Genomic DNA, 22,120 nt, shown 5'->3' on the forward strand with positions numbered 1-22,120 from the left:
GGAAAATATGAAGTAATCCACTTGAAGTAAAATTGTAAATATTTTTTCTCTTTTTCTCAGGGGGTATGACCAAGCTTCATTGCAACAGCATAGAAACACAGTTTTCATAAGTAGGTTTAACATACAAAGATGAAGACCAAACCCCATTTTAATTTGTTAGATGGTAATACTACACTCTTGCTGTAAAGGCCACCTTGATCTTGGAGCTTTTATCTAGACTTGCATGATCCCCACTTAATATTATTGAAGCGCATTGCCATGGGCTGATTACAGTGGTTTTTAATCAATGGACCTGCAGGACTTATTCTGAGTACTCTTAAAGTCTTTTGCTTTCCTCCGGGAGTGGAAGATGTTCTGTAAAGACTGTGAGTTAAATTGGACCCATACTTGTTAAATTAGAATGCAGTATTTTCAATGATTTTCAAGTCTTTTCAGTTTGCACCTCTGGTCTTCCTCTGAAGGGTAGTGTCTGCAAAAATGACTTTGCTTTTGTTATTTAGCTTTTCTGGGAATCTTAGAAACAGTCTGCCCCTGCTTAGGTTTTCCTCAGACTGTATGTTGAAAACTGCAGCTAGAGTTGGTTGAAACCAGTAAGTAATGAAGATATGCAGATGGAATTCACTAACTGGAGATGAGTCAGCACAGTAAAGTTATACCTGTATTAGCAGACTTAAAACGATCTCTAGATTTTTATGAATGTCCAAAAACAGTGTTAATCATTTAGTTCTGCAGCTTTGCCCAAACATGCGCCCCAATAGAGGTCTATCACGGAAGATGTGCAGCACTATCTTGGTGTTACCTGAACAGTAAGATAGCATTGCCTGAGCAGAAAAGAGCAGGCAGCACACAACAGAACATCCTGTACTGCAGTAACCAGTGTTTTGATGGAGCTGCCTAATCCTGCAGCTAAGGCAGACATATTCTGTTTAACTGAAGCACTGGGAAAATATCAGATCTTGAGGTAATAGAAATGTAGATATTCTAGTTTGGTTTTTCTCTTATCGCAATATCATAGACAGGAGATGATATTGCATACAGCTGACTGAAGTGTTTTAAATGAAGAACAATAACTGTGCACAAGATAAATTAAATGATTTTTCATTGTGCAACTGTCGTAGATCTGTCATACTATTTTTTTCTATGTGTGAGGATTGATTGCTGGCAAATTTGCAAATGGAAAGTTATCTTAATTGCAAAATATTACATTCCTTCCTTTATTTCAAAGGAAACATGAATATAAATTATTTTTATTTAAACATTGTGATTTCCAGGCACAATAAAAAAAAAAAAAAGAGAAAGGTTCTCAAGGAACTTTGCAAGGCTGAGTGAAACACTCTTCAGACCAATGTGTTAGGCTCATACTATTACCGCTCCTGTAAAACAGCTAGGGAACTATAGAACAGAGCTACCAAACAACACATGAAAGTCAGAAGGACCAAATCTGCTTCAACTCTCTTGACCTTTTACCAGCTCTCCTGTGTTTTTCAGTTAGCTCTCTCTCCCTTTAAAAAACAAAGCAACAAAACTTGTTGCATAAAGTTTATCTACTCTTCCTCAAAATCTGGAGTGTGGAAACCTGGCGTGTCCCATGTATGGTTGGTAGCAGCAATCTAGATGAAGCTTGTTGCCATATAAAAAAAGAGGCAGTCTGCTGATTTGTGCAAGGGATACACAACTTTCCCTTGCAAATTGGAAAATGAAGATGGAAATATCCAGGTTGCCACTGGCAGATGATTTTCTAAGCTGTATTGCTCCTTTACAAACTGTCAGACTTGTTTTGTCAGACATCTTTGTACACATTATTCTGGCATACGCAACATTCACTTTGACAACTTTAAGAGCAAGCACACGGTAAGAGGGTACAGGTTAGACAATGGCATGAAATTAGCTGGAGAATCAGACAGACATCAATAACTGAAGGGATTAGAAACAGAATTATTTAATAAAGCTATTTTCCATAACACATTAGATATAATGCAATATTTGATGTGTCACAGAAGAAATACCTGCATAGCAAATTAGGTTGACTCTAACTTCTGCATCATACCCTCGCTCTGAAGGGAGAGCAAACAGAATAGCAATAGGTTCAGACACTGCCTGGAAGGGCCTGCAGCACCCCCGGTGTCGGTGGATTACTTCCAAGAGGTCTGCTAGAAATAGTGTTAAAATGCATTATGCAACCAGTGGCTCACAATTCAGCCTGCACAGTGGGGGCAGTGACCATCCCTGAAGTGTCTGGAATTTGAAAGAACACAAATATGTGTTACTGACTGTGAACTGCTGGCATCGGCTGAACCTCTGGAGAAGGGTTGGGTGAGACCAAAGCATCAGGTGAATACAAGAAGAAAAGCAAGGTTTCTACCCTGAGAAGTGATGCATGTGGATCGAGGCAGACCTACGTGTCAAGGCTGCTGTGTCAGTACCTTTGAGGAGGAGTCACTGCTGAGCCGTGTGGTGGCCACCACCACCATCCCTGCTGGGAAGGACTACCTAGAACTGGCAGGGCTGGTCCCTTCACAGGTAGCTATGTGATAGTATCTCTGCCTGCTCACACTCAAACCAGTCAGAACTCTTTCCTGTATTAAATAAGGACCTTTCAGAGAGGTGGAGGGGAGTGAGGGATTAGAGCAGAGAAAGAGTATCTGACCATCCAGCCTCTAACCAACGCAATGCTGAGTTCCTTAACTAACATAATGTCTAGATTCACTGGGCTTACACAAAAGACATTGCCAAAAGGATCTTCCCTTTTTTCCTCTTTCACCCCTTTAGGGCTGATTACAGCGCTTGTACTTTCACTGCTGCACCTGCAGTAGTGAAGAGATGTATTCACAACAGCGAGCAATTTCACAGCATGAGCACTCAGAAGCGTTATTTATTACTAGCATTCTAGCTAAAAGTCTGAGACTGCAAATATAACACATACAAGATCTCATCACTCATCCGTAATTTGCATTTTTCATGGATACAAGCCTGGCTGGCTAATTGGGAAATCGTTTGACTTGAGACTTATATACTTTTACCTTTTGATGGATTCAGCCTGAGGAAATATATTGTGTTTTCATTACTTAGAGCCAGGAGCAATTTTCAACTTTGTGTTTCTAGTTTCAAACAAGAGAAAAGATTTATCTGCCAGAGTAACGGTATCGTCGTCTAATTCAGCACACTTCCAGCAGTTGCCACCGATGCTGTGGCTGTTGCTGAAACCTCCCTTTCCTGATGATTTTGCTATCAAAGAGTACAAAATTACACAAAATATACAGTGGTAGTAGAGCAGGGGGAATTCCTCTCTGGTCAAACAGAGCAGCATGCTGATGAGCATTGCAACAAAGGAAATCAAACCTCCAGTTGTTGCTTTTTGTATGATCAGGGAGAATGAAAGGGGACTCAGGACTGAATGTGGCCTTTTGACAGAGCAGATCATCCCCTATTCCATCTCCAAGCGTTGGTTCTCTTTATTTTCCGAGCTGCTCGTATTTAAATACACATAGGCAGGTTGCTGTTCCTGTTTGTCCATGAGACAGAGAGGGTCAGCCTCTGAAACAAAGGAACACAGATCCCAGACTGGGACAGCAGCTGGTTGAAGAGACGCTGCCGACACGAGCTACATGCCAGCACTGAGCTGCTGGCTCGCACACGGGTGGGGGTCTCTGCCGCTGCTGCCAACAAGGCGTTGGACTCGTCACCTCCTGTCGTGTCTGACTCGCTGGTGGAGACTGACCACAAGTAATTACAGAAAAATAGAGAGGAACATCTGGATGAATCTAGTCACCCAGTAACCGCTGACACGACCTGACTTTTTAACAGTTATGATGTTGTAAATAGGTTTACTCCTCTAAATCACCCTCAAACCAATCAAGCCCGTAATTCATTTCCTCCTCCCTTTCCAGAGGAAAAGAATGCTGTAGTTTATTTTGCCAATTATGTGATCAACATCTAACTGTGAAATGCTTTACAAAGCAGTGGCCTGATGCACATCTGCAAGACGGGCAGTAGGGTCAGGGTTGGAGCTAATCAAGTGATACCTGCCCAGCCATGCAGAAAACCTCACGTTTCTGCAGTCAGCTATAGTAAGCATATCTTGTTGCTTCGGTTGTGTCTCACTCCTTCAAGAAACTGAAGTTATTAAGACAGAGGAAGAAAATCAGTGCTATGCAATCTACCTCTTACATTCCAGTTTGAGTGACTGGCTTTTACTTCTTTGTCTCTCAAGACTGTTCGCAGGTATCATACTATGATGTTACTATGGCATTCCCACTTCTTCCTGCCTTTTATTCCATTCATGCAATGAACCGTCCGACCCTTGTGGGAGCTGTGGAAGTGTCATACTTATGTTTTAATAGTCTATGAATACTTGAGGCTCTGATACTGTTCTCGCAACACACCAGGACGTTGCCAAGCAAAAAACACCAGTTATGTTACAGAATTCATGTTTCTTGGTTGCTTGCCTTTGATTTGCAAAACCTTTCCTACACCTCCAGATCTCCATAGGGTGCTGCTATCCTAGCAGTTTGTGCTAGAAACGCTTGCATGCAGAATCCGCCTAGTTCAGGCACATAACTTCAGACTGAAATTTAAGTAATTTGAGGTTAAAAAAGCAGTGCCTGGGCTTATCATCAGCATGGAGAGGGAAATGTCTTTGAAGGTTTCCAGAGGGAAGGTTTCCATGGGGAAATCCTATCCACTTTCTTGAGTGTCTAAACTGAAATTTGGTAGAAAGGCAGTTAACATCTAACTATGCCATAGATAAGCCACAATATAAGAGAATGTTATCCATCTTTCTGTGTGACACCATCTATTAGGACCCAGTATGGGTCTGGTGAAGGCCAAGCTAAAGGGACAAAACTATCTTGTGGCTTTGTTAATGACAAAGTGTAGAGAAAGGTCTTCCAGATGGAGACAGACTGTCGAAAGGCTGAAAAGGTGAAGACCCAGCATACCTCCCTTTGCTGAGATGCAGCTCTCAGGAGAAGCACCCTGTGCTGCTGACCAGGAGTGACGCATGGGTGCAGAAAGGAATACGCTGTGCCTTTCCTAGACAGCTTTCTTCTGGAAATCTGGTTAAAGATAGTCTTGCATGGTCTAAAGGTATATATAGTCCAATAACTGAAAAAACAAGGCAGCCTTCTGTGTCTAGCTTGGATATAACCTATTACCTTTTGTTAACATGCCTTACTTATTATGTACAGCAGAAATATTATATATCGCAGTAGAAAGACATATTGAAAAAACAATGCCATGCTTGGGCTGCTATGTATCACATTTAAAAGACTAATAGAATAGATATTTTAGGGGCAGGTACGAGAGTGCAACCTACAGCTAGCTGTTGTCTGTGTGATGCTTTGCAGTCAAGGCATAGCCTGACAGAAAAAATAAGATTTCATGGAGGTGATTAAACACACACCATCTTCCTTCGTGTAGCCCCTATTCTCAGTTACAACGAAGGTCTGCACCCGCTTCTGATGTGACTCAGAAGAGTGAGTCCTGCCTCTGTTTAATGCTGCCCCGAGTTCAATCTCTCCACAAAACAGTGTCATCAGTGCGGGTTTAGGTATATCGTATATACTCATCACAGCAAAATGTGTTTGTGAGAGCTCCGGTAGTGCAGTTGCAATAGGGACGCATCCATTGAGTAAGTCAAGTTGTAGTATAGTGCCTCATTAAGGATTTTTGATCCTATCGTTTAATCATTTTTTATCTATACAGTGGTATATATACCGTCCTTGAAATGGAAGAAAAAGGGGAAAATATGGAATATTACTTGTGACACAGCATGCCCGTGAACTGCAGGCAGCAGTTGAACCGAGCTGCAAACAAAAGCAGGGCAGAGCGCCCTCTTGTGGCTGCCAGGGCAGGCAGGAAACCACCGTAGAAGATACTTCGCGTTGTCATGGGAATGAATATTCTGCAATCAGAGTCTTTATACTGCAAGTGATTTGTATGTAGTAATTCTGTTATTTTTGAAGGAATTTGTAAAAACTATTCTGGTAAGCTAAAGGAGACTTATTTTAAATGTACTGACTCCCAAACATTTTTTTCCTTCCACTTTGGCAATGCAATACAGTACTATATTATTTTTCATCAATGTGAGGCTTTCATTTATAGAAATTGCAAGGAATATTAATCTGGCTACTCTTTTTTCCCCCGTATGTTATTAATATTTTTTTAAAATTTAGTTTACTTTTCAGTAGTTACCAAAATGTATGAAATGATAGAATCATCAAGATTTTAATGAAAATGACAAACAGTATGAATGCTAACCCATGTTGTTAATTTTACAATTTTCAAAAACGCTCCTGTTTTTCTTTTGACATTTATTCTGTCTTTTTTTTTTCTCCAAAAAATGGATTTGATATATTTCATTTCACAACTGAAATGGGTTTAATCTATGGACCTGACAGGAAGAAGATTATACGCAGAAATGGCACTTACAGATGTACTTCCAAAAAAAATTGTATTATCATATTCTCAACTTAATAAAAACTCAGTTTCATGAATATATGTTTTAATTAAAGCATTAGGAAAAAAATCCAGTTTGGAGAATAGATACAATGCAAACAAGAGGCAAGATCATTGAAGAACAGAGTTTCTGTATTTTCTTCTTTAATTTCCAGACTTCTGGCTTATGTCTATATGTTTTATATTAGGAAATGAATGTTAATTTACTGTATTTATTAGTGACTAGTCCTGATTTGAAAGGTGAAGTGTTTGTATGCTTTTAGAGTTACCATCATATTTCTGAATATACAGACACTCAGCATTAGAACATTTCTTTAACAGTTGATACTGAAGCCCTAATACAGTAAAAGAATTAAATTACACAACTCTTCTTTGGTTTACTACATCTTCAAATGGCTACAGAATAATGGAAATTGGTCTTCCTTTATTACAAAATAGCACAGAACAACGACTTCTACAGACAAATCATAATCTGTACAATGATACAGAGCAAGTTAAATCAAACTATTTAATTAACTAACATATTAAGTATACACTATTATTTATCTCAACATTCACCATGAAGTGTGAGTCTGTTCTCAGCATTTCAATAAAATATATGAGGATATGTTATTTCATAAGATTTTTTTAATGTAAATGAATCACTTTCAGTGTTGACATCCTCAATTAACATATGAAACAGTCCTAAGTATAACAATGCTTTCGATCAGCCAACAAACAGATGAGAAAGAAAAAAGATGAAAGAAACCCCACCTATTCTCATCCTCCTATGAATTCTTGCTCAGAAATTGCAATAAAATTTACTGTTTTATCAAGGCTTGCTGGAACTTAGTTTCAAAGAGTCACCAGCAAGCCAGGCCATCAATTTTTCTGTGTCGTGCAGAGGCAACATGGGAGCTAAAAGCTGCACTCAGCTGTTTTGCGTTTTGGGGGAACATGGTAGGGTTAAGTAATCACCATTTACCACATGTTTTTTGTTGCTCACTGTATTTTGTGGCATTTAGCATCTGTGCTTCTGTCAAGCTTTTAAAAATACTATTTTTCATTCTACTAATAGAAATGCGTATAACTACAACTGGGACAGTCAGCACCAGTGAACAGACACGTGCATACCCACAACACAGAGGGAAGAAATTGCTTTCAACTAGCACTGCCAGGTATGTATCTTTCTAATTATCAGTATTATGTGTAAATATTTAGTAATGCAGTAGGTTGTGGTTTGGAGTTTTTTAACGCTTCTGTATTGTAACACCAGGACTTAAGTCAATACCCTCACTTTTGCAAAAGTAGCTTCTTCTTTTTTTTTTTCTTTTCTTTTTCTTAACTGAAGCATTGGAAAAGATGAAATTGTAACATTTGCTGTGAGAGCTTTAATATGTTAAAAGAATACGTTTTGATCAACAGAGGGCACTCTATGGTTTTCAAAGGAGCCTAAGAGAAGTTTAAAAGGGTTGAGTAGATGGCTGAGTATGGTTTTTGACGAGTCGTTAGTACTGGTCAATCTATAATTTATTCGAAATGCTCCTGATTTCCACAATAACATAGAGTACAGGAATGAAAGAGAACCCCATCATTTGATGAAGTCAGATACTAGGATTAAGCCTGTGATGTACGGAGTCAGCTCTTAGTTACATCTTCAAAATCGTAAATTATGTGTAAAAGTTGTAACATACTCTGACTTAAAAGTGTACTTACTCAGTAATGGTGAGTTTTACCCTTGCTGGTTCTTTAAAAATGATGTAAGTATAGACAGGCCAGACACCACTGCTGTTCCATACAGGGTATTTCTTCCAGTTCATAAATAGGTTAGTGTCCTGGCACCAGTCTAACTTGTGCTATTGATTTTACTGATCATTTTGATTTCTGTCGTTCACTTATTTTCAAATCAAAATCATCACATTTAAATCTGGAACGCGAAGGGGAATTTCCTTAAGGCGAATTATGCATGTAAGTGGAGTAATCTAATAAAGATGTAACGCAAAATAATTCATCAATATAATGTAAAACTTCACAGATTACTTAAAAGTAAACTGAGATTTTCCAGTAAAAGCCAAACTATGAGAACTTGGCAGGAATACTGCACGCAAAACTACCATATATTAAGGTCGCATGCATGTATTTGTATAAAGTAGACTGATCCTGCTCAAAACCCTAAAACTCCAACTGGGAAAGCGATGCTGCATGCTCACCCTGGAGAACACAGGACTTAAGCACTGACAGCTGACACGGTTTTAAATGCGTGACTGATTCTCTCTAACAAAATCTGCCAGCGTGTGTTCCGCATGTAAAGGTGGGTGCACATGCATCAGGCAGTATAGGCATCTTTAGGTAAAATGCTAAGGGTTAAGGCAGAGAAAAGCTCAGTAAATCCTCATTTTATCCATTCATCTATATTAATCCCCCAGAGAATTACTGTATAGTACGTGTTTGTAATGACAGGCGATAAGAGGGCCAGTGACAAACTAGCTGAAGTTTAGAGGGCAAATTCTTATCTCTTCACCGTGCCTATGAGCGTGGAATGAATCGAGGGATTCCAGAGAAGCTGCTGGAAGCATACGTGGATCCAAGCCTAGCCTCTCAAGGAACGAGGATTCCTTTATGGCAAACCTGACAAGTAGAAGTTAAAAGCTGTTTCCTTGCTTTAACACCTACATTTGCCAACAGCTGTTTCAACATTCATAAACACAATTCCCACTGGCTGCCAAATAACCATAAATTCATTTCTGCATATTTTGAGTAGTAGGCATAAAAATAATTACGTCTGATTAAATCCATTTATGCTTTCACATCTTGTAAATCTATAATAGATACGAACTGTTGCAATATATTATATCTGAACAAAAATTTCATGACGAGTTCGAGTCAGGTATCTTCAGAAGGTTACGAAGCAATAATTTCTTAGGTAGAGCCAGGTTGTTGTGTTTCACAGTTTCATTCCAGCTAGGGTCCACAGTGCCTGGTAAGCGGCAGCGTGACTCCGGGCAGCACACTGTAGGAGATTCTGGTGTTCTTTCTGTCTCCAGCTTCCTGGCAGTGGACTGTTTTAACATTATAGATATCCAGAAAAATTCTGGCGGTAGGAAGAGGAGACCATCAGAATGCTGCTACAAAACACCGTTTCTCTACAGGGTATGTTTTAACCCCCTGGAAAGTTAAACTGTGGCTGGTGTTGCTGAGCGCTCGCTCCTGCAGGAAAATGTGTATTCAACTTGTTCAAATATAAGTATGCGTGATGCCAGCAGGCACTGTGCTTGCGAGCGTGGAGCTACAGAGACCGAGTTTTGCTTCTTCCTGCTGAGCACATAATGGCTTTCATCACATAATATTTAACCTTACATGTTCTACCGCAGTCCTGGATAACACTTCATCTTAAGTGTGCCAGCATTATTAATTCATTCGGTATTCACTGTAATAACACTGATCATAATTAACTCATGCTGTAGCCTTGTGAATGTAAGTACTCACATGGAATTCCACTGCAATTCAGCATTAATTAAGGTACCACCTAATTTTTGCAGAGAAACAAGAGCTCGTGATCTGTCTCATGAAGCAACCCCTTAACATCTCAGAGTGGTCTAAATATTTGGAGTGTATGAGTGTTGTGAATATATTGGATATATTCCCCTTCTGAGGAAAAATTCGTATACTGTGTGAATAAATTAGGCAAGAACAACATTGTCTAAAATACAATACACACATGCCTACTCTGTATGTCATTATATAAAGTGTATTGCACTGCATTTAATACTGATAAATCTATTTTTCTACTTTACAAAATAAAAATAGCCAAGCTGTCTTTCCTATATAAGAAATAACTTTACATTTTTAAAAAATCTCTTTTTTATTTTCTAAAACTATAGTCCACATATATGTATTAATACACAGCAGCTGAAGTAATCTTGTCGTATCAAATACCACGTAGTAGCTTAACCAACCTGCTTGCTTGCTGCAGTGACATTGTAAACCAAATAATCTCCTTTAATTGAAAATAGGCATAAAGCTGTTATGCTTTTTTATAAAGTACATTGTAAATCTGAAAATTAGTCTATTGTACAATAAAAATACATGTTCAATTTCATAGCAACTTAGTGAAGTACATATACAGCTACATGATGTCAATGCATTCCTTGAGCTAATATTTTCAGGGGTTATTAACTTTGTTGGGAAAAGTGTTGGCAAAAACTGGGCAGGCAGGGTGTCAGCCTGCAAACTGATTTTCTGTCCTATAGTTTCTTGAACATTCTTTCAGAATTACCCACTTTTGCTCATTTTCTAATGATTGAGAGGGCAGATATAGGTAATGTATATCATATATTGTGTGTTCACACAAAACCAGATCAGTATCAACAAAATATTTGGGATGTTTGTTTTAGCTTGTTAGATATTCCTACGTTGTGTGGGAGTGTATGTGAATTTTTCATTTTGCTGTGCTAAAAACCACCTTGGTTATAAAAAGGAAGTTTGAAAACTGAAAGCAATGCCATGTGATTTAGGCTGTTGCGTCATGTCTAATTCATACTCATTAAACTATCAGTCCACAAAGTCCTCTGAATGAATTTCTCTTGGTCTACATGAAGGAACCAAGGGAATTAAAAATAAACAGAATTCAGCCAGTAAATGACTTAAAATATTGATTTCTTTTACAGTCCAAACCTCTATTGTGGAACACTCTCACCATTGGAAATCAATGGCAAAATTTTAATTGACTTCAGCAGGGCCAGCATATCAAGTATGAAATTTAAGGTTGAGACTGTACTGTTTTTAACCCACTGCACTGCAAAGTGCAGCTTGAGTAGAGATCTACTCTTTTTAATAAGTAACTATGTCTCCCATTAGCAGTAACAGGTGTTATGTACTAAGTGGAGAGGAATCCCAATTTCCATACAATTAATTAGTAAGGCAGCAAATACAAGACATTTAGATACAGCATAGTGATGTTCAAGATTATATTTCTTAGAATTTACAGTATTTTAAAAATTTCAGTATGAAAGGCAAATAATTTATGTTTGAACACAGGAACACTGAGGAGATATGATCCTGCTTTAGGAAAAAAATTGCAATATTCAATTTATAACTTCTTAGGTAGAAGATCTGTCACCTTGGCTATTTTGTGGGGTAACATCCTGCTTTGGACAGTGCAGGCAAAGGGGTTTTTGTACCCATCATAACCACCAGTGAGTTTTTCAGAATTATTACAGTCGAGCCCTGAATTCATCTGCCTAATCTGAACAGATGTGGCTTTCACCTGTGCTTTCTATTTCCAGAGTTTGGGGTCTTCATTTGCTAGAAGCACTAAAATTCGCGCTTCACAACCTTGCTGGATTATGTAGTCTGAATTTATTTAGGCAACAATCTCCTAAGAGGGAAATTCCCTTTGAGAGTCTCACTATTGCAATAAACGTTTGTAACTTGTCTAATGATTGTCACCTCCTGATAACTGCCTGAGCAAGAACTGTCAAAACCCATTCGCCTGAGTCACTAGGGCAGCATATTTCATTTAGTCTTGAATTTCTGTAGCCTTTCTTATGTGCAAAGAGAAGTGGATCCAGATTTTTATTATAATTTTATTATAATTATGCAGCTCAGCTCTCAGTTTGACATTCCCAAGGGCCGCTTGGATCTTCATCACATGGAGCTGGATCTAGTCACTTCCTTGGAAATACTCCAGGTGCAATTTCTATATTGGTATATTCAGTGTTTTCTTATTATTTAGCTGAGCAAATTCATTTCCTTTCTCTCAGAGTTCCCTAACTCCCCCAAATGGGAAATATTTTGTCAGTCTCAAGAAGTTTCAAAGGAACACTTTAAATATATGGGAGATACCCAGATGCTCCTCCTCCAGGTGTTGTCTATTATGCAGTGGTACAGCAAAAAGGAGCAGAGGGCATTAGGTATCTGTCCTTTTGCTTCTTGCTTATGAAAAGTAATCTGCCACAGGAATTAGTTATATATATATATTAAAATATTATATATATTTTGGGAAACACGGCGGAGTACTGGTACTGATAAAAGAAACCTGTAGTTGACCCAGAATTGCATACTACAATCAGAAACTAATACTTTCTTTTAATACCCTGAAATAGATTAATAAGTGAAAGCATACAGTAACTGTAAAGTTGTAAGGATTGGAATAGTGGAAAGAATGTTAAACAGGTAGGGTTGGTATGAAAAGGGTGAATAGAGGGAATAGCATAGAACTGGTTAACCCTGCAAAATCTACTAAGGTAGTGTTTACCGTAGTGGGCTAGTCCCATGTTAACACAACATTTAATTATACTTACAACCTCAGTGTCAGCAAAGAAGGGGCATTCTTTCAATTGAAATAGAAAGAACATACATACAACATTGTCATATGCTTTTGCTTCATTTCTGATTTTTGGTTTCTCTTCACTAGTGGAAAGAACTCATTTTTCTTCCAAATAGATATAGTTGTTTATTATGTATATATATACACATGTATATATACGTATATTATGTTTATTATTATATAATGTATATTATGATAATAATAAAAAATAATGACACCAGAATACAAGGTAGAACTCAGGTTTATCCAGAGCATGTACTACCACACCATGCAAGCAGTATTTCAGAAGTTTCTAAAATCACAGGGAAGTTGCATCAATTACATTATACTGGTTGCCAGTGACATATGGGATGCAACCAGATATTAAAAAGTTTTAATAGATTTAAGTTATAATGTGAAATAATACAATGTAGACCCAAACCCTTACTTTTGCGTACCTTGATTCATATACACAACTTGAATAGATTGCTTTCTAAATCAAAAGGAAAATACTATTTAAAATAAATACCATCTTTGAAGAAACAGAGTTTGTATCCGAATGTACACTACAGTCTCTATCTCATGGATATCCTCTAGCAACCATAAAGCTTTCTCAGTTCCTCTTGGCTTAACCATGTGCCATCAGAGTTCAGGACAGTAACACATATCAGGAACGTCTCCATTGCTCCTGCTTGACTTAGCGTCTGATCTCTCATCTGTGTTAGGTGAAGCAGGTCTCTGAATTCAGATCTTAGCCGATCAGAAAGATTTTTTTGACAAGTTTTCTTGACACTGTAGCATTTAAGGGTGCCGCTTTGCTTGCACGAACACATGTATTTCCTATTAGGCAGTGAATTTAGGCTCACAGGAACCCACGTGAAGTTGAATGGTATTTGTGTGTGACTTGCTTTCAAGAGCCTAAGGCCATAGCCTCAGCACACTGCTAGGGAGTGATGCACGGTATTTTAGCTTTTAAAAAAACACCAAATAAAGGATTGTTAGATCTTTATCACATTTCATTCCAGAATTATAAAGCCTTTGGGTGAAACATCAGACACAAACGGTGGAACTGTGACAGACTCACCAGGTAGCTGGGGTTGGAAGAGGTCTCTGGAGATCATCTAGTCCTACCTCCGGCTCAGAGCGGGGTCAGCTCCAGCAGGCTGCTCAGGAAGACAGAACAGCAGTTCTGGGCACAAGGATAGAAAGCTTTCATGACCAGATCTCCTCAGCTGTTGCATGACACCAGGCTACTCATTAACTACTTCCTACCTGAGCGGCCCCATCTGTTCCAGACAGAAGGATGTTAAATTCTAGCACAATTCCTAAACTTCCCCATAATTTCTAGAAAAACTCCTTTCCCATAGCAGTGGGAGAATCTCCTAAGATTTAATAAGCTGCTTTAAGACTTTAAGACTACCTAAAGCACTTCAATGCTACACTTCAACACTGTTGTAACTCCTGTCTTCACAGGGCCTGTCAATACAAACTCAGCCATCCATCACCATCGGAGGAGGCTTGAACGTGTCCTGCTGGCTCCCTGCAACTAGCTGTAGCACTGAGCATGGGGCAGAAGCTTAACTCCCACAGATGCTGTCAGCAGCACTTCAACAGCCGTGCTGTCAGCCAACATTCATTACAAGCCCACAGTAATTACCCATATAAGTACCAGTAGTGGAAGATGAGAATTCCTGTTGGACGTTTCCAACATGCCCTCTGTCCTAGAAACATGTGCCTTAACTTGCACTGAAACTCACACTTAAAAGAAAAAGAAAAAAAAAAAAAAAAAAAAACCAAACAGAAAAAAACCCCTGTAAGGTGCCATATATACATTTGAGAAAAGGCTTCTTGCATCTAAGGTCAGTGTTTAAGCTTCAGGTCCCCAGGAATGCAAGGCCAACACTTAAATAAATCCTGGCATTTCAAATATCACCCACAATAAAAGTTCTCAGAATCGAGGTCATAAGCAGGAGGACTTTCCCAGCTGTGTGGTAGGTCAGGCTGTGTAGGTCATTGGCACTTCAGCGGTTTTGGGGTGTGCTTGGATAGCAGATGTCCTCTGTCCTCTGTCGCTGAGCCTCTGCTTGGGGTGCAATCTCTGCATAGTGAATTCCTTTGGGAGTGGGCACGCAGAGCACGGGACCAGGCTCGAGCATGTCAGAGGTGGAAAAAACCCAAACTGTGTATAATGAGATCTCCAGGTCCTCTGCACAAACTGTTCCACTCCATGTAGCCACTCTTCTTGGCCCCACATTGGTGTTGGGGGTATAGCCCCTAGGGGCTCTCTCCATCAATGCTGTTTCCCAGAAGGAACAAATTAAGTTGCTTTCTGTTACGATAATTTCTTGCATTTCCTCCTCTAGCCACTGCATAGGATCAGAACAGGAATTCAGTTAAAATATTTGTGGGTAGTCCTGCTCTTCCCCTCTTCCCACCACATCAACTGTGACAAAAGTGGGTTAGAAAGCTTTAGTTTGGCACAACGTTCCAGATGTCATTTTTTCTGAGGACTTGTTATTGAAAAATCCTTATGCCTTTAAAAGACCAAGAGAGAAATGTGCAATTTTCCTGCAATTTAATACAAAGAAAAAAAGGGGAAAGGGAAATGGATGGTAAATCACTCCCCCCAACTCAAAAAAAAACAAAAACAAAAACAAAAAAAACAAAAAAAAGCCCCAAAGGACTATAGGGCATCTATAGGGCATGATTGACGTGAAGTTTTGAAAACAAATTCATTCATTTGGGGGCTTGGGCTCAAGCAGTGCTTATGCACAGGATGAAATACAAGGGGTAAACAAGGGCTGTTTCTTTTTATATGTTGCCATTGGTGATTACTTTGTATTTAAATGTTTCGAAGATAGTTAGATTCGCCTTTCACAGAATCGCTCAATGACTACGTGACCCCAGTTAGTCATATGTCCTCTCTTTAGCAAATTACTAATAAATGCTTGTAGAAAGAATGTCAGGCAAGATTACACGTCAGTACCGTTAGTAACTAGGGATCATCTTTCTTATTCTATAGTTAGATAAGAAATGTTTTGTCTTTTTCAGGAGCCATGCAGAAGTGAATTTCATATTCCTTTGCACCACTTAGCAGAGGTAACATGGCAGGTAGCAAATGGATCACCATTTCAGCTTTGAGCTCCTGTGGGTTCGTTTGTAAGTATCCCTGCAACCAAACATGCAGTCAGGTGAAACACATCCTATTCCATTCTGGTTTTCATACAAACTTAGTCTGTCCCAAAGAAGCCTGAATTCCTCACTTTATATTGTGTTCTCAATTTTTTCTTCTATACCGTCTCAAACTCTCCGTTATTAATTCAGTCCTTCAGTATCTCCCAGTAAAGGGTGAGCAGGGGCTGGAAAGTTCCCTGTTGCTATTTAGCAGGACTACTCCATCATAACTTGCTCTTTAGGGTTCCCAAGTGTCTGGCACCGGCTATGCATACTGCATACTGCCCCTTCAACATCATCCTGAAAATTAAGGCATTCAAAACTAAGTAGCCTTTCCATTAGTAATCTCTAGGTTCATGTGACTCTAGTTCTTATATTCTGTCATTTCAAAATCTGAGTATATATTGTAATGTGCTTTCTTATCTTGTTTTTCAAAAAGATTAAATGTATCTTACATTACTTCTATTACAATTGACTACATCCTTTATAGCTATGAAAGAATGGGTTGAAACACCCATCAGTAAGAAAATAGTTTAAAAAAATCTAGTTATGTACAATGTAGCAATAACCATAACTAGCATATGCAGTAGTCAAGGATTCCATTAAATTGTATGGTGCTTCAGAAAAGCAAGCATTTAAATCAGTTGTGCGGAGCCAGAAAATAAGTTTATGCTTCTGAGAGAGTAGGGGGAAAAAAGAAATAAGCTTGATACAAGAATAATTCAGAGTAGCTGATGAGATGGTGGGCTGGAAAAAAAAAAAAAAAAGGCTAAGAAGTTCCCCCCTTGTAGGAAGGTTATATGAGGACTACAGAGCAGCAGGGCTGTGGTGGTCCTTCAAAGGGGAAGGTAACTGTGGAGCAAGTCCATAGAGAAGTCATTGCTAGCATGTGGCAGAGCCATGGCTGGAGGCTGAGCTGCAGCACTTGATCTAAAACAATTATCAGGCTGTAGCTCCCCGGGCCAGGCCTGTGCGCACTCGGGGACCGATGGCCAGCAGCACGGGGTCCCACACCCTGCCCGAGCCCTGCCGTGGGGGACGCCAGGCTCTAGCCCCTGAATGGCTGCTGCTCGCGAGCTCCTGCATTAGGTGAGGAGCTGAAGCTTGAGGCGCCGGCAGGTGTCTGGGACTCCTCATGCCTGGGAAGAGCGGTCTGAAATTCCCAGGGCACTTCAGCTTCCCAAGAGCAGCCAGCACAACAGCAACAAACTTCTGCCTCAAACTCAGCAGAGCGGAGCACAGGGCACTGGCCCTCCCACCCATTCTGCGCTCGGACTGAGGGTCAGCTCCTCCTCCCACACACATCAACACACCATGTCATTCCCAGTCCTCTCACTGCTAAAGGGGACCCTACAGCTGAGACCAGAGTTTTCTCATTTAAACCAAATGAGGAAAATTGACTTAACAAAAAGGTAATTCATTTTAACTTCCCTGACTTAAGCAGCAGGGACTGAGTTAGGTTACATTGGCGAGAGAGAATCCCAAGAGAAGCTGGGGATTGATGCTCACCATGCATTTTAGTTCTGACTTTGTCTTTTAATGGTACCGGGCCTAATTTTGCACATGACTGTGTGCAAGGACTGATGCACAGGCACATTATCCCAGCTACGGTGCCAAAGGGGGATCATACTTCCAAGCAGAGATAAGATTTCCTTTGAGATCCTTTCTGAGTGTCTGCAAGGTGGATGTCTCTCCTGTACCAGCCTCAGGGATGATGCTTATGGTTCTCAACATGTGCAGCCAGGCAGAAAGGGGGAGCTGGGGCTGTGAGCTGCTTACACTGTCTCTTGTTGGTAGCATGATGACACTAAGAGACATGATGGCAGCTCCTACCTTTACCTATCTGCACCACACAGGGATACTTACTTACCAAATAGGTCATAGAAGGGTTTGGGAAACTTTGGATGTTGTTACTGCTGCCTATTGCTTCTCTGTTGCTTTTGTTCCTGTAAGGTCTACTTCAGCAAATATACAGTGTATAGTATTTTTCATTTACTTGAGATATGGGTGAATATGCTCGATAAACTTCTGAAATGTCCCTTCACAAGGTAAAATAAAAGAATCTTTGTAGCCATCATTAAATGTCTTCATGGCACTATTACTACTGCAATCAGGACAAAGCAAATGGAAGTTTTTGGCAGCAAAAAAAACAGTCTTAAGAAGACACAGGGTATTGTTGTTTCCTTGCAAAGTATAAAATTCCTCAAAATTACATGGTGTCACACAGCCTGCCATAGCTTAAAAAAATGATGCACTGCCTTTAGTTTTATTAGGAAAATTACACTGTCTTAACTCTTTGTGTCTTTGAGGGCACGTCTCTGCATTGTACAGCAAAGCTTATTCCAGACAGATCTGTGCCATGTGCACAGCCCAGTGTAACACCGTATGGAGATACTCACTCTGGAAAGGTTGGCTCAGGGCATTTCATCGGCACAGGCAAAGCCTGCAGCCCAGGGGATGAGAGCCAGACTGCTCCTGGCACGGGAGGTGGAGAGCTCTGCATAATGGGGGGACCCACAGGGACCTGTTGTTGCTGCTGGGGGATGGAGGCATGGCAGCAGTGAGGGAGGCTGCAAGGATGAAGGATGTTGTTGATGCCTTCCTCAGTAGCATCAGCCAACTCAGGTTTTTTGATCTTTGTCATAAGCAAAGTAGGCAACAGAGTAACTCTCAATGCCACAAGAGACTACTTGAGTTGTCGGCTTAATCACCTGATTTACTAAAACCTCTCCTGCAGCAGGACCCACAAACTACAAGCACGGGTCTCCACCAACAGGCTGTCCTGCTCCTAGTGTTGGGGTAGCCTGGCCAGTGCTCTCATGGGGATCCGTGCACCACACACCCTTGTGTAGGGTAGACCTTCCCTGATACTCGAGAGCAATGCATTTTCACCCACAAGCACAAAAGAGACTACTTTGTGAGCCTGGTGTTCAAAATGGGAAGCCTAAAGCTAGGCTCCTAAGAAATGTTTGAAAAATTGATCTTCTGGAAGTACACTACCTGGATAACCTTAACACTACTATACCTCCCATAAAGAAAAATTGTATGAGACGAAAAAGCAAAAAATATGGATGTGGTGCATATGTCTCTAACTCCTATGAGATTTTATCACATTACTGAGCATCCTCTGTAGATATTTGCTGGTCTTTCCAATAGCTAAAACATAAGGTCAGATGTTTTGTAGCTGCACTGTCACAAAGCAATGATTTCCTATCTTTGCCACAAAGCGGTTTCTTTAACCCTTTCAGGACAATCTGCTGTATCCAGGATTTAGCTGGACAAGCACTTTTTCCCATATAAAAGCCATGGGTGATCACTGCATTGCCTGTTTGAATTCCCGTGTTGAAGGTGAGCAAACATGGATCTCATTTACTCCATATCAGTGACAAAGGGGGAGAAAAGCACAGACAAGGTGTTCTGGTTAGACTGAGAATGTGGTTGCCAAAATCGTCACTCTCTGCACTCGAAGAAGTGAACTTCTGCTCAAAATGCCATGTAGCATATAACGTTTTGAGGATGTAAATTGTAACAGAGGCATGATGTCAAATATTTTATTTTTCATTATCTCTTTGTGGCAATATTGGTAGCTTCAAGTGGCATTAGTTTAAATCTAATATTCATGGTGAAGGAGTGTGAGGCAACAAACTGTTGTTTTGAGTGACTAAAGGTAATCTGAAGCTCAAGTATTCAGGATGCATATAGCCATTTATTGCAAATGAAGTACAGAGTAATGGAAAAGGTCCTCAGGACCATCCCTGTGGTCCTCAGTGTAGCCTTCGGCGGTGGGAGGGAAATCAGAAAGAACAGACCCAAAATGCAGAGTAACTGAGTGACTCTGGTAAGACTTTCAGACAAACCTCATGTCATGGCAGTGGTGTTTGCCAGTCTGACAGCTTGACCATGCAACACCAAGAGCTGTTTCATAAAAAAAAAAAAAAAAAAAAAAAAAAAATGCAGAACTTGATGGAAATAAAAACAGCCTTGAGATTCAAGGACTTCATGTCTGTCCTAACCAGCAACATTTTTCACGGTTCCTTACTGATTCCACACATCCAGTGCTCATAGGCAGACTTCACAGCAGGAACTAAAGGGCTCATGTCTTCGATTCAAGAGGCTTGTGAGGCAGTTGGTCCTGAAACTTTTATATATGAAGAACCAGAAAACAAGTGTTGCTATATCTTAGCCTCATTCAATGTTTATTTTTAAATATTGAGTTACTGCATGCTGAAGGCAGAATTGAAAGTATCTGTACAAAACTACATCTGTTGTTCTCTCTCTTTATTAAGGACATGCAGACAGGGAACTCATCTGCTGACAGCAGGAACTTAGTCACTATGAAAAACAATGAGTGCAGCAAATGCAAACAAATGTCGATCTAAGTCATTAGCTAAAGAGGTCATGGTAGAAAAAACTGTTAAAATGTGTTATCAAGAGATCACTCACATTTAAAATAAGCAATTACTGGCAAACATCCAGTGAAAGGCAAAGTAATTCTCCTAGTTGTCAGGGTCTTCTGGCTGTTTACGCCAGCCTTCAGTCTAGACCCCTATTTTAATCTATTTTCAATGAAATTCTTCATAAGACCTCCAAGAATCATGAAGATGGCTAAAAGTGTAATAGACTGATTTGCAGTTTGTCTCCAGTTTTTCATCCTTCAGGGGATACTTAGTTCATATTTCTTAGAATTTCTCTGTAACCTTTAGGACTAGGAGTTTAGTCTGGGGATTTATTTACCTCTCTTTGGCATTTCTAAAGCTGGGTATCTGTCTGCCCTTGTCATCCTTGGCTCTCTTTATAGCCAAGGAGGAGTAAAAGGCACTTCCAGTGGTGATTCACTCCAACCCAAGAAAAACATCTAAGTTTTAAGAAATATTTTTTTCTGCGGCTGCTGCTCCTCTTATCTTCTTTAGCTTTAGATGAAACTAGGAATAACTGGTGCAGACTTCAGCATCTACCTCTGGGACATCTACAGTCAGATGAGATGAATCTCAGCTCATAAAAGAAACATTTGTTTCAGTGCCAGCTGCAGTTATTCCACAACACCCTGCTTTGAGGAGCTGGTGGCGTCTGGAAAAAAATAATTGGGAGCCAGATCACAAAAGCTGGCTTATACTATTTACGTTGTTATTCTATAATTTCCTGATTGTTACTTTTGACCAGCATCTCTTTTGATGTTTATTTTAAGAGGTCCAGTGTAGTTAGTAACTGCTACATTTTTTTAACCTTGATATCACAAGTACTGAGAAGTTATCATCTTTTATCAGCATGCAATACCTTGCTGCATGCATTTATTACCATTACATAGTAATAAAACTCAAGAAGCACACCCATGAACAAAAAGAATTTTAAACTTTGTACTATTTTTGTTCTAACAGGAATCGTTGAGTCCTTCAGTGCAGACTACCTGCCCACCTGAGATGGTCAGGAAAGGGATCACGCAGAGCAGCCACACCAGTTTGTGTTCCCCAGAAGAGGAGGTAGGGGATGAGCCCAGATAGTTTAAAAAAATCACTGTTTTAAAACTGTTAAAAGACCAAGAGCTCTGGCCAACATCTGAACTAATCTCTAATTGTATTTATGGTGCTGCAGATTTAGGAAGCCTGCTCATGGCCAGGACAGAGATGGTGGGATGAATGCCCCACCAAAGCACACAAAGCTGTACAATGCAGACAGCTTTTCACACTAGGAGAAGGGACTTCAGTAACCCGGTGCCTACATCTGTGTCCTGGGTCTTCTCCTGCTTCAAAATCCTGCAGCCTGTAAGTGTTTGTTACTGGGGCATTATTAAAACAAGCACTGTATTTACTTCTTTGTATTAAAAAAAATAAAAAAAATAAAGACACATCTACGCTATCAGAAAGCAGAATTGCCAATATTCCTTGTTGGCATGACCTCTGACATCAAATGGAAAAATAATAACACAGCAAAAAGAAGAAACAGAAAGAACTTTTTCGTAAGAAAGGGCAGTGTACTGGAGATGGGAGATTTAAATGAAGGGAATAGGTTTTCTAACCAAGAAGAGCTGCAACGCTATCAGCACAGTTTTTTGCTGTTCCTTTTGCAATGCAGTGCATTAACGACTTGCCATGCCATTTTCAAGAGAAAGGGGGATCTTTAGGGAGAACTTCATGTGAGGGTGACACAGTTGTTGGGGGCTAGGAACATTCATCAAGACATTAACCTCTTCTATTAACTTGGGAAAAG

Source organism: Falco rusticolus, chromosome 4, assembly GCF_015220075.1.
Source record: "Falco rusticolus isolate bFalRus1 chromosome 4, bFalRus1.pri, whole genome shotgun sequence".
Taxonomy (NCBI): Eukaryota; Metazoa; Chordata; class Aves; order Falconiformes; family Falconidae; genus Falco; species Falco rusticolus.